The 20,764-nt window shown below is 49.0% G+C and overlaps 1 long non-coding RNA gene across 1 annotated transcript; it reads right to left on the reverse strand.

The window, feature by feature from the left end:
• Positions 1-3,066: 3,066 nt before the first annotated feature.
• LOC121836141 lies at positions 3,067-3,675 on the reverse strand. The gene is made up of 2 exons (XR_006077802.1): positions 3,617-3,675; positions 3,067-3,217 (listed from the first exon to the last, which is right to left on the reverse strand). It is a non-coding gene; the product is annotated as an uncharacterized LOC121836141 (long non-coding RNA).
• Positions 3,676-20,764: the final 17,089 nt, after the last annotated feature.

Raw genomic sequence — 20,764 nt, forward strand, 5'->3', positions numbered from 1 at the left:
CTCCACGGAACCGCGTTCGGTACTCGCTTCGCAGTCGGTTCGGTCAGAGAAAGGACCAACTCTGCGCCCATGGCGCGCCATCGACATCCCCGCTCCAAGATTGTCGCCCCACGGCGATTCGTGCTCGGGCACCGGTACCTCCTCGCGCCGCCCGCTTGGTGGCACCCACTGTGTCACCCCCTCAACACAAGGCCCGTCGTGTGGACGTCGAAGTCCAACCTGAGCAGCTGTAGTAGCCCCCCTCGCGACATCAGCCTCTACCAGCTTCCCCAGTGTCGGTCCCGACCCCTGGTTCTCCGGGAGCTCCTCCCCTCCAGCTGCCCGGACGCAGGAAGACCCTCGTTCGCAAGCGATCCGATCGGCCTCCGACCACACGGCAGTCTCCAGAGCCTGTATGGCGCGATCGGCCTCGGAACCCACGGCAGTGTCCGGTTCCTGGCCAGCGCGATTGGCCTCGGACCCCACGGCGGCCCCTGGTCTCTGTATGGCGCGATCGGCCTCAGACCACACAGCAGTGTCCGGTTCCTGGACAGCGCGATTGGCCTCGGACCCCACGGCTGCCCCCGGTTTCTGTATTGCGCGATCGGCGTCCGACCCCACGCCAGTGTCCCGTTCCTGAACAGCGCGGTCGGCCTCGCACCCCACGGAAGTCTGCGGTACCGGTACCTGAACGACACGATCGGCCCCGGACCCCAAGGTAGTCTGCGGTACCGGTAGGGCTGGATCGGCCTCAAAGCCCACTTCCTGGAGAGCGCGATCGGCGTTGGACCCCACCGCAGTGTCCGGTTCCTGAACGACACAATTGGACACAGAATCCACGGCAGTGTCTGCTTCCTGGACAGCGCGGCTGGCCTCGGAACACACGACAGTCCCCGGTTCTCGAAAGACACGATCGGCCTCGGACCCAACGGCCGCCTCTGGGTCGCTTCGCGCGTCCGGTCCTGTCTCTCTGACAAAGCGACCCTCGGGCGCCGTGCCTTCCGCTGCCCGAGGCAGCGTCTCCTCACGGCGCTGCCCGAGGAGCCGCGCTCTAGCTCTCCGCTCCTCCGCCCGGAGCTCTGCCTCTCGAACCTGCCGCTCCAGGTCCTTCGTTTTTTCCCTCGCAAGGGCTAACCGAACGCTAAACGGAACCGCTTCCCTACGCGACCCCTCGTCGCCTCCATCACTAGGGCTCCCCCTCCTACGCAAGCTACACTTCGTCATGCAGCTAAGCGCGCGGGTGTCAGCCGACGACGAAAGGGAAAGCGACCACGTACCTGGCGATGCTGCCGAGTCTACGATAGCCGCTGATGTCGCCGGCCCGCAGGTCCTCGGCGTCGATCACACCCCGGGGAGTCCGTTGTCTTGAGGCTCCCTCTCCGCCGTAGCAGGCGCCGACCTTGTCTCGTTGACAAGTCTCGCTGAGTTGGTCACCCTTGGTCGACTGAAGTTCGTCTTCCCGAATTGTCGAGTTGCTGCCTCTCAGTGCCGCCGCGCACCGCACCAACACAGGCGTCGTCGTTTCCGCCCTTGAAGTCGTTGAAAGTGGCCGACGACGCCCACCATCCCCGTCGACTGCGCCAGTAAAGATTCTTCCTTCCAGGAGCGATGGTGGTTTTCCCGGCACTCCGTCCTCTCCCTCGGGTTTCGATGGAGCCGGGTGACCGTGGAGTGTCGTGCGGTGGTGCGGGGATCTGCTGTTCTCGCCAGTCAGGAGCCGGAGAACTCGATGGAGGTTTTTCGATAGATATATTTACAAAGAAGAACGAATATAGTACAAGGCTGTCACGCTGCTGCTGCCGCTCGCGGTAGCCCGGCGTCGACAAAAGCGCCTCAGCGCCAAATCCGTTGCCGCGCACGACAAGTTCTTTGCCCCGCAGGACAAAGTACGCGGAGCCCTCGGGACCGCGGGAGAATAACGTCTTGCTCCGCGCACGGGCTCGTTCAGACTCAATCGTTTTCGTAGATCGTTTTCACCGTCCCGCAAGGCCCTCCGCAACCCGCTACGATAGCGGGAACTCCACAGTCAAGGCTATCGGCGCGCAGGCGCAGTAGCAACTGCTTCGTTGCGGAACGCTTAGCGGAGGGGGCAGCGCGGTCTACGAAAACTCCCTTATTTCTCCAAAAAGGCGCACCGACATTCCGAAGGGAAGCCGGACCTCCCTCTCTCCCCCAAAGTCGCCGATATGGCCCTGACAAGGTCGCCTCCCCAATTACCGCGGCGGCAAGGGCGACCACCCGCGAACAGAGGTATGTTTACTTCCCACGCGGGGAAATCTGCTTCCACTTTCGGGAGCTGGCCTCCGCTTGCCGCCAAAGGGAAAGTCAAGACATCGGGCGCCTCCGAAGGACGCTTCGGGTGATCGCGCCGCCAATTCCATGAGCTCTTTCGGCTAAGCCCCTTCGGCCATCCCTACATCCGCTAAAATACGGGCTTGAAGAAGATGGTAGAATAAAGGCCAAGAACTCAGAAAATATATAGCTACCCTACTGAAAAAAAACATGAATTTTCCATACGGGTCTTCATATAGCGTTATGGGATACGGGTCATACGGTTGGTACGGGTCATATGGTTGGTACGGGTCATATGGTTCGTATGGGTCATATGGTTCATACGGTTGGTACGGGTCATATGGTTCGTACGGGTCATATGGTTCATACGGTTGGTATGGGTCATATGGTTGATACGGGTTGTATGGTCCATATGGTTTGTATGGCCTATGGTTGTTATGGATGATATTGTTCATGCAGTTTAAATCGTTGATATGATCTATAGGCCAACGCGCTATTTACCAACAAGCTTTCACGAGGTGTGAACAAATTCAGTTTCTACACGAGGTGCAAGCACTGCGTGTGCACAAGAACGACATTCATGTGACGTAAAGCGTCTGCACATGCGCCCTAACAGTAGCAGCGCCACCGTAGCAACGTGACGTCAGAGCCGCGTATTGGTGTATATCAATCGTATTAACCACATGGTTCACTCATCAGTGAAACATGAAGTTCAGCAGGGAAACACTTTCCTTTTAAAGCCTATGCAAGATAGCAGAAAGTGCATGCACAGAGAAATGCTCGAACTTCGAGAAATTGTGAACATGCATTCCACCCGCAGGCTCGTTTATTTGTCCTCCAGTCTCAGACTTTGAAGTAGCTCGTGCATGCTAATGAGGCAATTCTTTGAGGCGAGCTGCATCTGCTTTCCCAGTTGGTCACAGGCTGACGCACCTCCGACGGGCATCTGAAAGTAATGTAAACAAAACCGACAGTCACATTACATGTTCTCGTAAAATAGTTTGTACAATATCTATCTAGTCAGTAAGTCAAAAGTCTATCAAGCAACAATGGCTGTCAGTACTGCTTGCTCACGAAGTGCGTGACTGGATCCGAGTTCTCGCTGAACGCTGACGCAGGGCTCGCTTTCAGTATATGCTCAGAGTATGAGAGCAAGCAATGGCGGACAGGCGTTCACACTGACGTTGGAAAAGGGTCTATTGACTTAAATTTTATGACTGACCTAATATTTAAAATCATCTACCTTCTGCAACTTTCACATTTTGAAAACAATCACAAACATTTATCAAGGCAATACATCACCGCATGACGGAAAATACATAACATACAACTTTCGTCAACTTACATAGCATACAACTTTCGTCACCACGGGACGTCTCTGCAGTCTCCCGGGACGCAGACCTCCCACGTGGTCACACCCCGGTCCAAGCATCCCTCTCGTCCCGTTTCCCAGAAGAACGCAGGAACAGGCAGCTGTCCCGATCATACGCCGAGACCCAAACGTCTCCACTTGTCTCCATTGTTCGTTAGCACCCGGTCCGAAGGCTGAGGAAGCGGGCCTCTGTTTCTCAGCGGGGTGTCAGGGGGGTCAGCTCCCGCTGTGCCGGGTGGCCCGCTCGGCGTCGCTCGGAAGCTGCACCCCACCCACGCCGCGTCGGTCAGCATGTTCGGCGGCGCCAGAATGCCGAGCCCGAGACTCTGGTCAGTCGATGGGAGGTCGATGGCGCTGCCAGGAAGCCGAACCTGCTCTCTGGGTGGCCGATCATAACAGAATGCATCCACCAGGTGCACATTGAAAGTCGTTTATTTAGCTCTAAAATTAGTTTTCTTGTGCTTTTCAACGGAAGACTGGTGATTTTGAGGTTAGGGTGCAACATGCAACACATTAAAGCTAGGAAATGAGCGCTGAAATTTCGTTTCCCTACACCTTTAATGGAAGTGTAGCCACATAATCTTAGTATAGTATAATTAATAAATTATTCTATGCATGGACAGGAACGTTTAGTTAAGTAAGTCATCCCTGCAGTCCATTAAGCACAAAATTTTAGTTTAGACTAGACAAATGTAAGCCAGAAACACTCAAATCCTGGAACTCATAAGGAAATAACTTTATTTGTGCTTACTGCAGACTTATTTTTCGCGGGCTCCATATTTCGCAATTAAGGTCGAAGCTGAAGTTTTGAAATAATTCGCGGGTTCTAATTTTCGCGATGCAGTGGGATCTCCATATAGATTCCAATGTGTTTACACTTTACCGGAATTGTTTACGGGACCTACTTTTTCAGCAATTGTAGCCGATTCGTAAAAACGATTCGACAGCAATCTCAACCAAGCGATTCGACAGCGACCTCAACCATGGGGTTGCTGTCACGTGCCTTGCTTCGACGCTCTTATTGGGTCGGGAAGGCCGCAGCCTCCACAGCTCGTCAAGTTACCGTGAAACACAGAGTACAGTTGCTGCACTCGGAGTAAGGGTAAAGGATCGCAAACTCAACATGCCCAGCACCTGGAAGAAGGCATAGGACATACACCTCGAGGTTAAAGGGATACTGAACTGAAATTTCGAACTCGCAAAACAAGGCTGGACAGATAGGCGGGACGTTGCAAAACCCAAGAACATCACTCATACAGTGATATCTCTAACGGATGGCCATATTTTTAGAAAAGAGTGCCCGGCCGAGGAGGCCGACGAGACAAGGCACGTCACGATTCTTATTCCCTCTCCTCCTCGCTATGTCCCGTGTAGCCGGTGAACCGAAGCGAGGAGGAGAGAAGCGAGGCCGCTTCCCCTCATTCTCAAATTCTCCCGGAGGACAGTGATGTCAAAGACCTCGCTTGATCGTGCCCTTCTTTTCCAAAAGTGCAGCGATCTGTTTGAGACATCGATGTACGAGTAATGTTTTGGAGTTCGTAGAGTCCTGTTCAACGCCTCTAGAGCCTTATTTTGCGAAATTCAAATTTCGGTTCAGTATCCCTTTAACAAGCCACACGCCAGATAAGGTGCTCCATCTGTGTTTAATGGTTCCAGAAATCTATCGATGCCCTTGCACCAGCGGAGTTGAATCGTTCATTATGAAAAGCAAACCAACAAAACTGCATGATGTTTGGCAAAAATAGGTTACAGCCTGTGCTTTTGATTTGGAACTTCAGAAAGATGAGCTCAATTCTCTGGAAATTAGAAACTATGTATATTCTGAAAGAATTACTGTTCTGCATATCAAGGTTGTCTCGTTAAAATAAAAAAATAAATACCAGAAAAAAGTACTAACCTGATATGCACCTATGAAGTCTTGTTTTGGCTAGCAGTGACCGGCCCTGGTTAGCAATGACTCCATGTCCCCAGGATTGAAATGATGGTTAAGTAACGTCCACCCCTTATGCACTTTTTGGTACAACTGGAAGAGACAAAGCATCTTGTTAAAAATTACCAATCCTTTTCACGAGCGAATTTTGCAGTTCATGCTTCCTGAAAGTCATTTCCCACAATAGTGTTAAATTAGAACAATGAGAGCAAAGTTGTTTCAGTAAAGGGCCCCTGAAAAGAAAAACAAATGTTTTTTTTAAACAGACTTGTTGAGACACACGTGTCAAATAATTAATTTTACGTGAAAAAAAATTGGTCAGAGCAATAGTGACGGCGCGAGACGCAATTTAGTCGGTAGTCCCCTCCTTTCCACCTGTTTCCTCTGGGCATTTCGAGCGAGTGGAGGAGAAGGAAATCAGCTTCGCCTTCGTGTTGAGGTGGCGAGAGCGAATGACCATTCCGGGACGTCATGGACTTTGCGCGCAGAATTTAAAATAAATCTCTCGCCGTCAATATTGCTCTAAAAAGTTAATTATTTTCGCATAAAATTTATTTTTTGGCACGAGTGTCCTTATCAGACTGTTCAAAAAACTTTTTTTTTTCCAGGGGCCCTTTAAGAGGTGTTTGCCTGATATGCATCAGTGGAATCAGGTATTGACTAGCAATGACTTATTGCCCCCGTGACTGAAGTGCTGTTTCAGTAAAGTGCCGTTCACACTCTTGTGACCGAGTAAGACCGAGAGAGACCAGACCGGTTTTTAAGCCTTTTGCGAGTTCTTAGGACGGGATGCGCCAGAACGCAGCTGGTCCTAAGAGATTGCAAGTGGCTAGAAAACCGGTCTCGTCTCTCATGGTCGTACGCGGTTGCAAGAGTGTGAACGGGCCTTAATGCTTCCTGCACAAAAAATTCAAATGTAAGAACACAAGCCCCAAAATGTTTGTGCCATTCTCCTCCCCCTACTTTTCTGTGCATTTATTTTTTTTTATCCCTTGGCAAATCCTAAAGAATTCAAAATGCTTATCCTACATCCTTCGGTTAGACTGAGTAGGTAACCCGGAGAATTCATTGTTTGTGAGAACACTTTTCCATTCACCCCATGCTGTTCTTGAAAGCAGAAACTCCTCTCTCTTAACCACAGTCATTAAGCACTTTTCATAGACCATGCACACAAGGTTGGCAATGCCAGCACAAGCTCATGTCTTCACTTTGAGCATGGATTAAGCATATATAACTAAATCTGAGACACCGGAAGAAGGAAAAAGGAGGACACAAAAAAGAGGACGACACACATAATGTCTCGAACACAGCTGCAGGTTAATTCTAAAACCACACCATTTTATAGGGGTAAACCGCAGTCAATGCCAAGAACCCTCACACTAAGTCACACCCCCAGATTGTCAGCAAGGGGGAAAAAAGAACTGCCCTCAACGTTCCCACACTGGCCAAAGTCAACCCACCGACTAAGAAGTAAAAAAAAAATGCAGCTGTGGTTGAGACGTGTTGTGTTTGATGTTCTCTTTTTCGCGTCCTTCTTCCGGTGTCTCAGGTTTAGTTATGTATGCAATTCACCACCCTTGCCTGTACTTTTACTCTTCTCTCAATTAAGCATACGCCTGCAATTCGTAATATCTGATCTATGGAAAGTCTCTGATCCACCAAGCCTTTTCCATTATGAGCAGGCATTATTTATAAAAACCTCCTTTCATTACATTGTTTCAGAGAACAATTGTTCTTTCTTAATTAGGATCAACTGATCATATTAGGATAATTGCCAAATAATGGCAAATTCACATGATATATCGAATTGCAATTTTCATCCGTGCACCATTTGTCAAGTTACCATCATGTAGGCTATTCCTGAGATTTGTCCCTCGTCCGCGGACACTCATACTGAAAGGGCAGAGTGCCTTCTTAATCGCAGATTTTTGGCAAGTGAGTTACTCGAAAAGCGTTTTTATGGTAGAGTAGCAACAGCTCACGAATATTTTTGTTTTCAAATCAGTCAAACAAAGAGAGTGGATCATTGCTTTGTCGCGCCACTCTTAAATCTCCACGCGTGAAAGAAGCTGCAAGAACTTTGCCCAGCTGACACGCCACAGGTCCTGGTACTCCTCCGGGTTGGTGTCAAAAAGCTTGTCAAAACTCGCCTAGCATGCTGCAATCTTTCCTGCAGATCCACCCAGTTTTCCATCCAGCAAGACCTTTCTTATGGCTTGTGCTGAAGAGTGGTGCACAAGCGAGCAGTGTGTAAAGGTATTTCCAAATGCCTCTCCGCGACCCCAGGACTTCATCGCTATGATGCTGAAGCCTCCTGAAGCAGGATCATACTTGTGTCATGTCGTTAGTAAAGTAAGTGACACTCCGCTCTAAGCCTGCCACTATGTTTTAGCCCACTTGGTATGTAACAGCGGCACACAACGATTCCTTTTCATGATAGCACCGTGATCCTAGTCGCAAACATCACTTCTGCTCTTGGAAAACAGTGCCACACTGCGATGTAGGCGTTTCGCAAAATTGCAAGGCTGCGAATAGGTATAGTATGTCCTCGCTGTCGCCTGCTCGTCTCCTTAGTGTGGATGCGCTTGGGGGACTAACGTTCCATGGACGTCTTGTCACTTGATAAACCCATCCGCGGATTAGCACGTCGTGTAAATCAGCCATAGATGGACTGCGGAGTCTGCAATCACTTAACATTTTTCTTGACGTTGCCTGCACGTCATGAAAATGTGTTTCGTATCCAATTAGATATTCTCGAAGAAACAAGGAAACTGCATAATGATGTCGCACAATATTCACCTTAACCACTTAACCGGTTTTTGTTTTACAGTTTTTCATCCTAAACTTTTTTTTTTTTCCCCTTTTCTAAAGCTTGTGCGGCTTGGGCCGCACATGACTCCACAATCGGTCGCCATCCTTAAAAACGTGTACAATAAAAATATGTGTGCTGCCATCTCTCAGCAGCACCGCAAAATAAGCTCGGAGCGGGCCTGGGACGTCCAAAACAGCCAAGGGGCAAGGTAGACTGCGTGGACGTGCTACATTCCTCCTAAATGCCTAGGGAACGGCTCTAGGTGGAAGAGCTAGGCTTGCTTAAAACAGCTAAAGGACACATGCAAAGAAAGCAAACTTTTTTTTTAAACAGCCGGATTAGGAAAAGGAAGTCATAAAACAAATTTACAACGAAAAAGAAAAATTTTTAGAGCTATATTTACGGCGCTAAACGAATTTGTAGTTGGCGCCCGCGGGCACCGCGGAGAAGTGGCCCTTATTTATCACGTGATTGGCCGCTATTTGTCACATGGTACCGTAAAATACCGAGCAAGCGCCCACTCAAACTTTGGAGATAATCGTGAAAAAATCGGGGATGGGCCCTTCTTCGCTCATCAATTTTACATATAAATGTACTTTGTGTATTTTCTCAGATCCTACAAATTTGGGAATGGGCGCTTAGTGTGGTGTGGGCGGACGCACAGTATTCTACGGTACTTGCACTCTTTCGGATGCTTCGTATGGTCTCGAAAAGTTACTTATTCATCTTCGTTTGAAGTGCAACAAAAAACAAAGATTAATAAGTTACTTTTAGAGCCCAAAGGAAGCTCCTGAAAAAGCGCAAGCAGACCTGATAAACCTGTACACCGGTAAGATGACGGCGGCGGCACCCCAGAGCACACAAACTTGCACGACGACGGCGGCGCCGCCGTGGAGAAATGCATTGGAGCGGCAGCGCACAGTGCTCAGCATGCGGCGGCAGCGGGTCTCCGCGGCTTCGGCGACACAGCGCGGCGGTGCACAGGTCTAACACGTGACCAGCGACGGCTCTCACGGGCGCCAACTACAAATTCGTTTTGCGCCATAAATATAGCTCTAAAAATTTTATTTTTTCGTTGTAAATTTGTTCTAAAGCAATCTTTTTCCATCAAGGCTGTTTAAAAAAAAAACAATGTTTTTTTTTCCTTTGCATGTGTTTTTTAAGGTTTTAAGGAGCTGCAGTACCTTCCATGTCATTGAATCTTATGTAGTAGTATATGATTCTAAGTCACAAGACTAGGTTACAGAAAGTAACAAGAAAAAGGAAGACAGGACATCGTATTGTTTCATATTCTAATTTTTTCATCAGTCCCGTATTAAAAGGTTTTCATAATAAAACTTGCACTTGTATTTTATCTACACTTCTCTTTCTCGCAACGTCCTGTCTACCAAATGGACCAGCGAAGTAAACTCCCCCCCCCCCCCCCACACACATACACACAATGCACAATTGAAATTTCTGGACACAATATTCCATGAATGTATTGGGCATCTGAACCAAGCTGAAGAAAAATTTTTGGTCTGAGGAAATAAAGGGTTACAAAACTGAAAAACATAGCAGTAGCATACTTCTCACTTTAGCACGTGTAGAAGAACCATTCATTTCTATTAGAAAGGTAGAAAAGCCAAAGGCTCAGGTTACTCACCGACAGCAACTACCAGGAAAGCAGGGGGGCATGATTGTGGAGGCAGCTGGTCTCCAATGCTTGTGCCTTTCTGAAAATTGGAAGTAAGACTTTTAAAGCAAAATGACCCCAAATATTGCCACAAAACATTCTTTCATTCCATTTCTTGTATCAAAAAAGTTGGTATGAGGAACTTTGCCAGGCTGACACGGTGCAGATTCTGGTATTCATCTGCGTCAAAAAGCTCCTGTCAAATCGTGTCTAGAACGACGGAAGCGCTTTGCATCTCCAATGAACCGTTCAGCCAGCAAGACCTTTCTTGTAGGGGTGTCACAAACCAGCCGACGTTCGAGTTTGACCAGGTTCGACTTTTTCCAACTTCTTGCGAAAAGTTAGAAAAATGTTCGACTGCTGTTCGCACGCGCGACATGCTGGCCAGTTGGCTTCGGATTGGATGGTGATGGCTAAGGGATGAATTAAGGGCAGCACCTATTGGTTATTCCAGTTAATACAGTACAAAAAGTAAGTTATTAACTTGTTCAGTAGTTAGAGTTAGTTTCTTTTATTTGCAACTGTTTATAAAATTAAAATAACCTTTTGAGTGAAACACAATTTTTGTAGACCTAGACATGCTTGTATCATGGTCTTGCCACGCTGTCCACAAAGTCGAACAAGTCAAATCTGGTTAAAAGTTTCGAAGGTTTGTCGAACCGGTTTGACACAGTCGAACCCCAAATGCTCGACCTAAAAATCCGGTTTGCCAAAAGTTCGCGGCACCCCTACTTTCTTGTGGCTGTGGTGTATTGAAGGCGCAAGCACGGAGTGAGTGAAGGCGTCTCCAAATGCCCCGTGGCGAGCCCAGGACTTCGTCGCTTCTACGCCAAAGTCTCCTCGAGTAGGACTACGCTTGTGCTTTTATCATGACTTTGTTTAGTAAAGCTAATGGTGCTTCGCACTAAGCCTATCATTGTGTTAAGTCTCCCTCTGCACGTAACAGTGGCGCAGAGTTCTTTTTTTAAAGTAGAAAATGTTGATTTCGATTTGTGACAACTGTGTCACAGTGTGATCGCACAATGTTAGAGCTTCTCAGCAGTGTGGGGCCGCGAACATGTTTGGTACGTCCTGCCTGTCGTTTGTGAGTGTGCTCCTTTGTGTGGATCAGTTCGTCGTATGAATCAGCCATCAATGAAGAGTGCTGTTCATTTTGAACTTGATATAAATTAACTGAGCAGCACCATTTTTTAGGATGGTTATAACCCGCCTAAAACCCCCTGATGTGTTTGTGTTAGTTTTGGAACTGGCGTGTAAGTGCCAGTGCACGAGGCCCATGCAGCACTTGTAAGCAAATGGCAATATAGCCCTGAAAGGAGAGGTACTTAGAAGTGAATTCTTTGCAGCTCGGCATAAAGCTATCTCGCCTCTGCCTCCTTCATAAAGTCGACCATCATTGCCCCGACCTCAAGAACTCTTTATCACCACCTCCGGAATGAACATCATCTTGTATTTCCAGTTCCACAAACGCATTCAATCAGTCTTTCCTTTCTCAAGCCATCTGCAACTGGAACAGCCTACCATCCACCATCGTAATCCCAGAAGTATTTCTAGCAAGCTTACGGATTCATTTTTCTTGTTAAAAGTATTTTATTGCCACTGTGTATGAATAATGAGCTTCCTTTTCTTGTTTGTCTTTATTTGTATAACAATGGCACGTAAGTGCCAGTGCACGAGTTGCACACTGCACGAATCCTGACCATGCCCTTAAGGTGAAAATAAATTAAATGAAATGATTGGCAACACAGCACTCACTCATGGCACGTCTCTCTCGCATTCGCACAATAAAGGCTGAAACGCATGTAAGCGGTTTAGCAAGCAACGAGACGAGCAACTGAGACTTGTCACTGTAGCTCGGTTTTTGGATTTCTAGAAAATGTCGTTTAATTACTTGACTGCTTGCTCCCGTCGCTTTCAAGCGATTACCTTGTCGCGAGACTGATTGAGTGATAGCAAAATGGTTGCCATTGCTTGTCTCTTCGCTCGCTCAATCGCTTACACGTAATTTATACTTTTTGGCTGTTGGTGCTTGCAAAAATGTAAAGCGTGAATTTTATCAAAGGCTTTGTTCTCGCTGACTCTCAGACTGCTGCGAAAACTTTGGGTTCCAGTGAAATAAGACCACGTGATTTCTTACTTTGCTTATGAACTGAGGAGGCAGTAACTTGAAAATCAGCTCATGGTCTCCTCAAGTTGTTTGGAACACCTTTTTTTTCTGTTTTCTTTGGCACTACTCAATGCGCGTTTTTTTTCTCCCGACCTTCACAATAAAGTATTGCCAGAGGGTTAGTAAATGAGCGCTACATATACAGCACTTTGTATAAAAAGTCCGTGCCACAGTCGAAAAATAACTCCTTATACTCTTCGCAAGCAAAGTCACCAATACAGACGGTACTTCCAAAGGCGCAGGTCACGCAATATTTCGAGTAGTTTCCCAGGACGAAAATCGAACTTGGATCCGACCTCCCACAGTGGAAACAAACGGGGTGCAAATACGAGCGCTAGGACGCAAACTGGTACCTTCAGCAGTCATGGGTTCCGCAAAACACACCGCCTAGCTAGGTGGTACCAAGCCGCCTCCCGATTTGCAGGACTCAAGCCTTGAACACCGATCTAAGAGATAAAGCTCCCCGATCACTCACCAAGCGCCTCGCTCGGCGCCCCACGCCCCCGCGGGAACTTGCCTCTGGGTCCGTTCCCGCCATTTGACTGCTCGCTCAGTGACAGGTCGGTTCCGGTACTTCCTTGGAAAAAGCTTGAGGGTCATCCAATGCGCAAAGAATGTGTGCGACAAGGAACCGCACACGTCCGCTTTCACGCTGCCTGCACACACAAGAACACGCCATACACGCTCCGAAAAGAAAGGGCTGGAAAACTACTCACCAAGTAGACTGAAACCCACAGCTGGCTCTATGGGCACGCCGGCACCTGGGACACTTTGTTTCTTCAAGAACGTTCTTCGATGTTTTTCCGTAAGCCTAAAGGCCTGAAACCGCCCGAAATACGGTGGCCCGAGAGTTTGCAGCTAGGTTTGTTTTTGATTTTGGTGACGATGGCGATGGCGATGCGGCGACGTTCGCTGGTTTGACGACAGGTGTTACGACGAAACTCATTTGACGCAACGTAAATGTTCCTGCTTTAATCGACTTACATTACAAATTTTAAACATAAATAAAACTGTTTCAACATTTATATATTTATTTGTAATAAAGTATGCGTGTACTAAACTAAAGCTTGGCCTGGTTCAGTCTCGTTTTATTTTAACATGGCGGCGACAGTCGTCTCTGTTTGTGCTCTGTGCCGTGCTGGACCTATTGGCTGTTCACTGATCGCCCTGTTATCCACCTCTTGCGATCCGCATCAGCCGCAGGCGTGCTGTCTAAGTATTGTGTGCCCGCCGGAAAGAATATCCAGTCTTCTCGGAGGCAAGGCTGCAACTAGGGCTTCTCGGATCGTGGCTCGGACTCCGCGAGCCTCACGTCGTCTGCTTGGTTCCTGCACGTTTCCGGCGTCGGATCCCCCAGCCTTGGCCTCAGCCCTACATGACCTAGCTGGTGAAAGACAATCTACGACAACCCGGCGTCTTTGGAATGCGATTACTACGATTAGTGGCTCTTAAAAACTCGGTAACCCCCCTTCAGTGATGAGCTCTTCGATGTGAATGGTGTTACCTTCACAGTGTCCCGACGCTCCGAACGGTCATTCTACAGGTGACGCTGCGAGACGCGAGCCTTCTGTGCTGCTTCAACTCTCAGTGTAATTCTCAAAATGGGCACTTGGTCCCGAATAAGCTGATGCACCTTTACTCACTCTCGAGACTCATCCCACGACGGTTCTAGCGGTACGTAAAACGTGGATGCACGATTCGATTTATGGCGGTCACCTTGTCGATTGATACAGTGGAGAACACTGCTTACAGAAAGGATCGTTCTAAGAAGTGTAGAGCTGTGCTGGTCCTGGTACCTTTCCGATTACCCTTTTGGCGACGCCGTAACCTGGAGTATGAACCTCCCACAAGCATGGCAAGGTGCTGTTATGCTGCGAGTTCTGCCCCGCCTTTCGTGAAAGCTGAGTCCTACGGCTTGCCCAGCGAGCCACTGGTGCTCATTAACGCGAATTAAATGTGTGCATACTAGAACTCTTGAAGTTGAGTCGCTCAGAGTGCAGTACATACCATGGAACCATTTCCAGTGGCCCAAGTGCTGGACAGTTCCGTGAGACAGTGTGCCCAGTCCAATTGTTCTCAACATATTTATTAATCATAATAATGCCTCTCTGCAATCGACTCCACTGCTGTTACGGACAACCGGATGTTGGTGCCGCTTATCAGGTGACCCCAGAAACCACGAGGGTTTGCAGAACAACATTGAGAAGGTCTGCAATAAACATTCAGCTACATTTCTTCTCACAGCATGTCAACAATTTTGTCCAAAACGTGTGGAACGCTGAATTTTGTACTTCGCATGCCTAGTAGAACAGGCCATAACACACTTAGGTGCCTTTCACAGCCTTGGTCCTGCAACACCTAGAGTACTGCAGCTTCATACAAAACTCCAATGAGGTTTATCTTGTAAGATCAGTTGAAAGTGTTCACCAAAGGGCAACCCAGTACCAAAGGGTACTGGGTTAAGTGCCTCCTTGCACTTAACCCAGTACCGCCCCGAGTCCTGCACTACTAGCTTCTGTGTGAATCTTGGTTTCTGCGTCCTATTCAAAGGGTCTAAGAACAGGAGAAGTCTAGAGTATTCGCTTCAGCCTGCGAATGCCTGCTGTTGCTCCTCGGCCCATTCAAACATCTCGGCATCTTTCGTAAGGTTTGTGAGCGGTGCAGAAATCCTTGAGAAATCCCAAACAAACGTCGAAAGTAGGCACAAAGTCCAAAGAATCTTTGCATGGCCTTTTTGTCTGTCTGCGCTGGAAATCCCGCGGCTGCACGAGTTTTCTTGGGGCCTGGGCAGACGCCAATGTTACTAACCATGTGGCCTAGGAACATCAACTCGTCAGAGGCGAAAGAACAGTCTGACGGCTTGAGTGCGAGTCCGGCGGACTGCATGGCTTGGAGAACAGCTCGCAGTCGTCGCAAGTGCACGTCGAAGTAACTTGAAAACGCTATGACGTCGTCGAGGTCGACAAGACAGGTCTGCCACTTCAGTCTCGCCAGTACGGTGTCCATGACACGCTGGAAAGTTGCTGGCGCCGTGCATAGTCCGAAGGGCATTACCTTGAACTCCTACAGTTCATCCGGCGTGACGAAGGCTATCTTCTCTCGGTCCTGTTTGTCAACTTCGATCTGCTAGTAGCTGCTCTTCAAGTCCATCGATGAAAAATACCGAGAGTGGCACAGCCGGTCTAGCATTTGGTCGATGCAAGGAAGTAGATAGATATCTCTTCGTCACTGTGTTCAGCTGCCGATAGTCCCCGCAAAACCAAAGCGTTCCGTCTTAACCAGTACTACTGATGAGGCCCACGGATTGCTTGAAGGCTGGATTATATCGTTGTTCTGCATTTTCATGTACTTGCTCCTGAATGACCCCCTTTTCGTTTATGGAGACTTGGTATTGTGACCGATGCACAGGGAGCACGTCATCCTCGGTAATGATGCAGTGCTTCTCAACGGTGGTGGTTTTGCTCACCTTCGACGACGTCGCAAAGCAATCCCGGTATTCGGCGAGGAGGTTAATCAAGCGCCGTCGTTTCGGGTCTGGAAGCTCGGGTCAATGTCGAGCTGTGCGGGAGACATACTGTCTTGCTGAGGTGACGAGGACTCTTCAGTTCTTGCGGTGATTTCGGCTTAGTTCCGGAGTTCCTCGACATGGCCCACAGTGATATCTTTCAAGGGGTGTTGCGTTTCTTGTCGGAAGTTCGTCATGAGGACCGCAGTGCGCCCATCCTGAAGTTCAGTTATTTCTCCTGTGATGCCTATTCGTTTTCCCAGGAGCAATTGAATGTTGCCTTCCAGAACAACTTCTCCGCAGATAGCTGAATCTGCTACGACGGGTACAACAACATGATTGTGGCGGCAGGTTTTCGTGGTCGGCAGATACTCGGACGGTGGCTGACGCTGTTTGGGGTTTTTCTGAAGGCGGAACAGGTGTCCGCAACGTCAATCTGTTCTCTCCAAGGTCGATGACGGCGCCGTATTCACACAAAGTCCATGCCGAGAATGACGTCTCTGGCACAGTCTTGTAGAACGACGAATTTTACAAGACACGTCTCGCCGTGAATTTTGACGCAAGCAGTTCATCTTTTGACAGGCGTGATGTGTCCTCGAGTGGTTCGTATCTGTGACCCATCCCACAGCATCGTCACTTTTTGAAGGCGGTGAGAGAGTCTCCCACTCAAAACTGTGTAGTCTGCTCCGGTGTCCACAAGTGCTGATGCGTCGTGGCCCTCAGTAACGTTTAGGTTGTTGCGCACTGTTGCAGGAGCGTCATTGCGATACGTGGCTTCGGAAGAGTGGATGTGCTCCTGCGTTCTTGGAGGCTCTTGACTTCAATCGTCTTCGGCAACACCACCTCCAGGCGTTGCCGCATCTAGTTTTCCTGGCTCCGGAAGCAGATTTTGAGTGGGGGGGGCTGAAGTCAAGCATTTTGTTTTTGCATATTTTATTATAGGAGACAAGGGCTGCAGCCAAATTTCTGTAATTTTATTTTTACTTACTGTTTATTAAAATATCAAATATTATTTGCATGAAGTTCCTTACTTAGCATGTGCAATCACTTTTCCTTCCTGCTTTATAACAACAGTAGGGAGTTTTAATGGCTCGTACGCAACACAGTTGTGGGTCAGAAATGCACACGCGTAGAATGCAATACAGTTGAACCTCGATTTAGCGAAGTCGCCGGGACCCCCTAATTATTTCGTTAAATCGGGAACTTCGTAAAGTCGAGAAAGACATTCTTCGGGATAGGCTGCGCGGGGAATCCGAATTTGCTCGTTAAATCGGGTTTCGTTAAATTGAGGTTCAACTGTACTGCTTTTTTGCGCATGCACATTCTGACCCTCAAAGCTTTTAGGTACGATCCACCAAAACTCACTAATATGGCAAAAACACTTACGCACAGTGCTTCAGACAATTTAAAAATTCCTACGGGGATACACAGCATTGCAAAACTGAGTTTGCAGAGAATCACGTTTATTATTCTTGAAATGCTCATTCAAAAAGACATCCACACTATGAAATGAACAAGTAAACCAAGATAATTACATATATACAATGACATCTTAATGCATATTGTGAAAATGTGCACAAAAGCGTGCTGAAGGAAACAGATCCACATGTAGGCCCCAAAGCCACGTGCGTTGATCGTCTCGAAGATAAAGGTCGCCCATCGCTCGGCGGTCCTGGAGACAAATTTTTTGATGATGTCGTCCAGGTTGAGCTCGACACTCTTCCTTTTTGAATGCACAGAATGAGGAGGCATGTTAGCCTCCCTTGAATCATGCGGCTGCATAGATGCATTTTAATGCGGCATAAGGCACTAAACGAGCGCTCCCCCGAAGCGACAGATGCAGGCTCAGAATGAAGAAGTTTCATATATTTTACGACTTGGTCCAGGAGGTCACGAATTTCGTCGGATTTTGCCTGTAGTGTCCTCAATATGAAGTCAATTGTGAGGGAATCAAGGTTGCTTAAAAGAGTCGGCAAAAGTAAAAACTGCGCAGAGTCGGGCCAGGTCAAAATCACATGCATGCAGCTCCTAGGGCCTTTTTCAGGTCATCTGTAGTGAACTGTCTTCCCCCATCAGCGTTAAAATGCTCTATAGTTTTACTAGCCTGCTTCATACCAGGCTATTCAAACCGCCGTTGAGTTTCACTCGGAATGCAGTCTATAGCCTCCAAGTACTCCTTCCGTAACGCTGCCTTGCAATCGAGTACAACTGGTAAAGAAGGTTTGTTGCTCATTTTGAGCCTTTTTGGCGGTTTTGTTGGCTTTGCGCTGCGCAGGTCCTTCAAACTAGCCGCATTGCAGTTGAGCTCGCGCAGTCCCACAACTCTTCAAACGCGACATCAGACCGCAGATGGGACATAGCCTCTGATACCTGCGGCGCAAAACGTTGAACGTTGCAGTACCCTCGCAGGCTCTTCGCATGGACCAAACATAGCTATAGAAATGTTTATTCCTAGCAGTGTTTCAAACATTTTCAGAAGCCTCCCATAACCGTTCAAAATGGCCCTGCTGTTGTCTGCAATCGAATATTCTGTTTGTAGCAGCTCGTTCAGTGTCTCCTGAACTAGGTTTTCAGCGAACCTTTTCATTGACTTCATTCTGACAGTCCACCTTGTTGGGCAAAGCGGAAGAAGGTTATAACTTATTTGGCGTTGATCCGGCCTCTTCTGCCGCCTCGCTGACTGGAGTAATTACAATAGATGAATAAACAGCTTTGCGTTTCTTCGAAGTCGGAGGGGGGGCCTCAGCCCCGTCCTGAGAAATCTTGGGGGGAATCTGGACCCCCCCTGCCCCGGAGTCCCTGGGATACAGGCTCTGTCGTCGGGGTCGTGGCACTGGACACGCTGAACGTCTTGGTGATGGTGAGCGGGATTCACAACAGAGAGGCGGTGGATTCACAACAGAGAGAGGTGAGGATGGCTAACATCGGAGGTACTCTTCGATGTTGTGAGGGTGTTCGCCGTACCTCGGGCGTGGTCGTCCAGGTCGAACCCACGCAGCCCAAGTCGGCAGTAGGAGCATCCACGATAGATGTGGTTGGCTTCCTTGCAGATGTAGCAGAGCGGGCGTCGGTCGGCTGTTCGCCAAAGGTCAGTCTTTCTTGACAAAGCTTGTTCTCGGCGGACGTGCGCCCAATCTTCCTGGTGTCGGGGATACTGCGTGGCGAGGGAGCTTCATGTCGGGGGGCTGCCTTGTACGGACGCGGAGGTGGTGGTGTTCGGCGGACCACTGCGGCGTAACTAATTGATCAGTGATCTCCTCCGGTGCTGATACGGTGACAGGAGCCTAAGGCTGGAAGGCTTGGTGAACCTCCTTTCGCACGACTTCGGTGAGTGAGAGAGAGGACGGGCGATCAGCAGCGGTCTTCCCGGACGATGTCGCAGACAATTTCCCGAAGTCTGTCGGCACCGGCACTGGTTAGGTCCAGTCGGAAAGATGTTACGATTGGAGGAGCAGTCACGCCAGCAAGTCGATGGTAATGGCTCGCACAAGACGACAGCGCGCGCTCGATGTTGCTGGCTGCAGTCACAAGACCGTCGACGGCTGTCGGGATTGCGAACGAGGACTTTGAAAATTTCACCCTTCACGCCATCCTTAAGGACGCAAAGTTTCTTTCCCCTCAGCTGCCTCTGGATCGGCTCGGGTACTGAGGCCCATGACATCTTCAAGAAAGCTGGTCATGGTATCGTTGAGGCCCTGCACCCTTCTATTTGGAGAAAGTCCTCCGTTCACTGTCGATGGTGGTGGTTGATGAACGTTTGCTTCAATTCGGTGGGCAAGACTTCCATGTAGTGAAAGAGGCTTCGTGGTTATCAAACCAGTGCCTCGCAGTGCCTTCAAGCGAGAGGTAGAGGTTGTGGAGGCACTGCTCAGTCGTCCATTCGTTGTGGCGGGCTACGCTTTCATAGTGTTGCAGCCAATCCTTGATGTCCTCTTGGACCTCACCGAAGAAAGGCGTTGGAGTCCGGGGTGCGATAGGCACGTATACGACGGCGGGGCAACCGGGGTCTGCAACAACTGGTTGTCCATCGTCGGCCTCGTTGGTTGCGTGTTCTTGAGTGGCAAAAGTCAGAATTCCGGGGTTAGGCCTTGGGTGCAGCGGCTTCCTTGGGTCTTGGTAGTTTGTGCGGATGGTACTCTTGAGTGGGGGACTGGGCTTTGGCTGTGAAGCCTCGGAGGGGGTACGCTTCATGGTCTGCGTTAGCCCGCACCTCCACCAGAATTTCACGAATGACGATTGATGAGGCGATGAAAATAGAAGCAAACTAAACGATTAATGGGGCAAACTTGTGCCCAAAACAAAATAGAAAAAGACTAGCGTCGCAGGCGGCGATGACGGAAGAACCGCAGGATGAAACGCGGGTGGGGGCTATTTTGCGGCAGCTGGCACAACAGCCCGTGGAAAAATTGCCAGCAATTTCGGACGGCGCGTGTATCACTGGAGATCGTGTTAACCCCCCCGCCTGCGTTCGCGCCGCTTCGCAGCGACAGTCTGCGGCTGCTCATTAGTGGGCGTTCGCTAAAACGTCATTCGATCAAGTGAGTGCCTCCCGTCCTCCACTTACCCCACTGTCCTCCACTTGCCGTTTAGTTCAGCAAAGTTTCGTAGACAATATTCGTTTTTTTTTTTTCTTTGTTAATTGTAGAAAACAAATGTTGTAAATATCGCCAAATGCCTCAGCAAAAAAGAAAGAAAGAAAAAAAGAAAATTAAGCGTTGCAGGGGACTCCAAACCCAGGCCCGCTGGCCAAATCCAGCCCGCGGAGGCTTTCTGACCGGCCCGCGGCTGGCCATGGTGCTTATATTGAGCTCCGGCCCACGGCCCGCTACCAGTATAGGCCCGCTGCTACCAGTGCGGGCAGAAGTGCGCGTAAAGACGCGACGGCGCGACGAGCACCGAACATACCGGAAAGAGAGAACACCTCATCGTATTTCTCGCTCGACGCCGAAAAGCGAAAAAGGCATTTTGAATGCTCGGTTCACACGAAAACTGACAGTGCGATGGAAGCTGCGTGTTCGCCGGACCAATCAAC

The sequence above is a fragment of the Ixodes scapularis genome, unplaced genomic scaffold (assembly GCF_016920785.2).
Source record: "Ixodes scapularis isolate PalLabHiFi unplaced genomic scaffold, ASM1692078v2 PGA_scaffold1__304_contigs__length_218370807, whole genome shotgun sequence".
Classification (NCBI taxonomy): Eukaryota; Metazoa; Arthropoda; class Arachnida; order Ixodida; family Ixodidae; genus Ixodes; species Ixodes scapularis.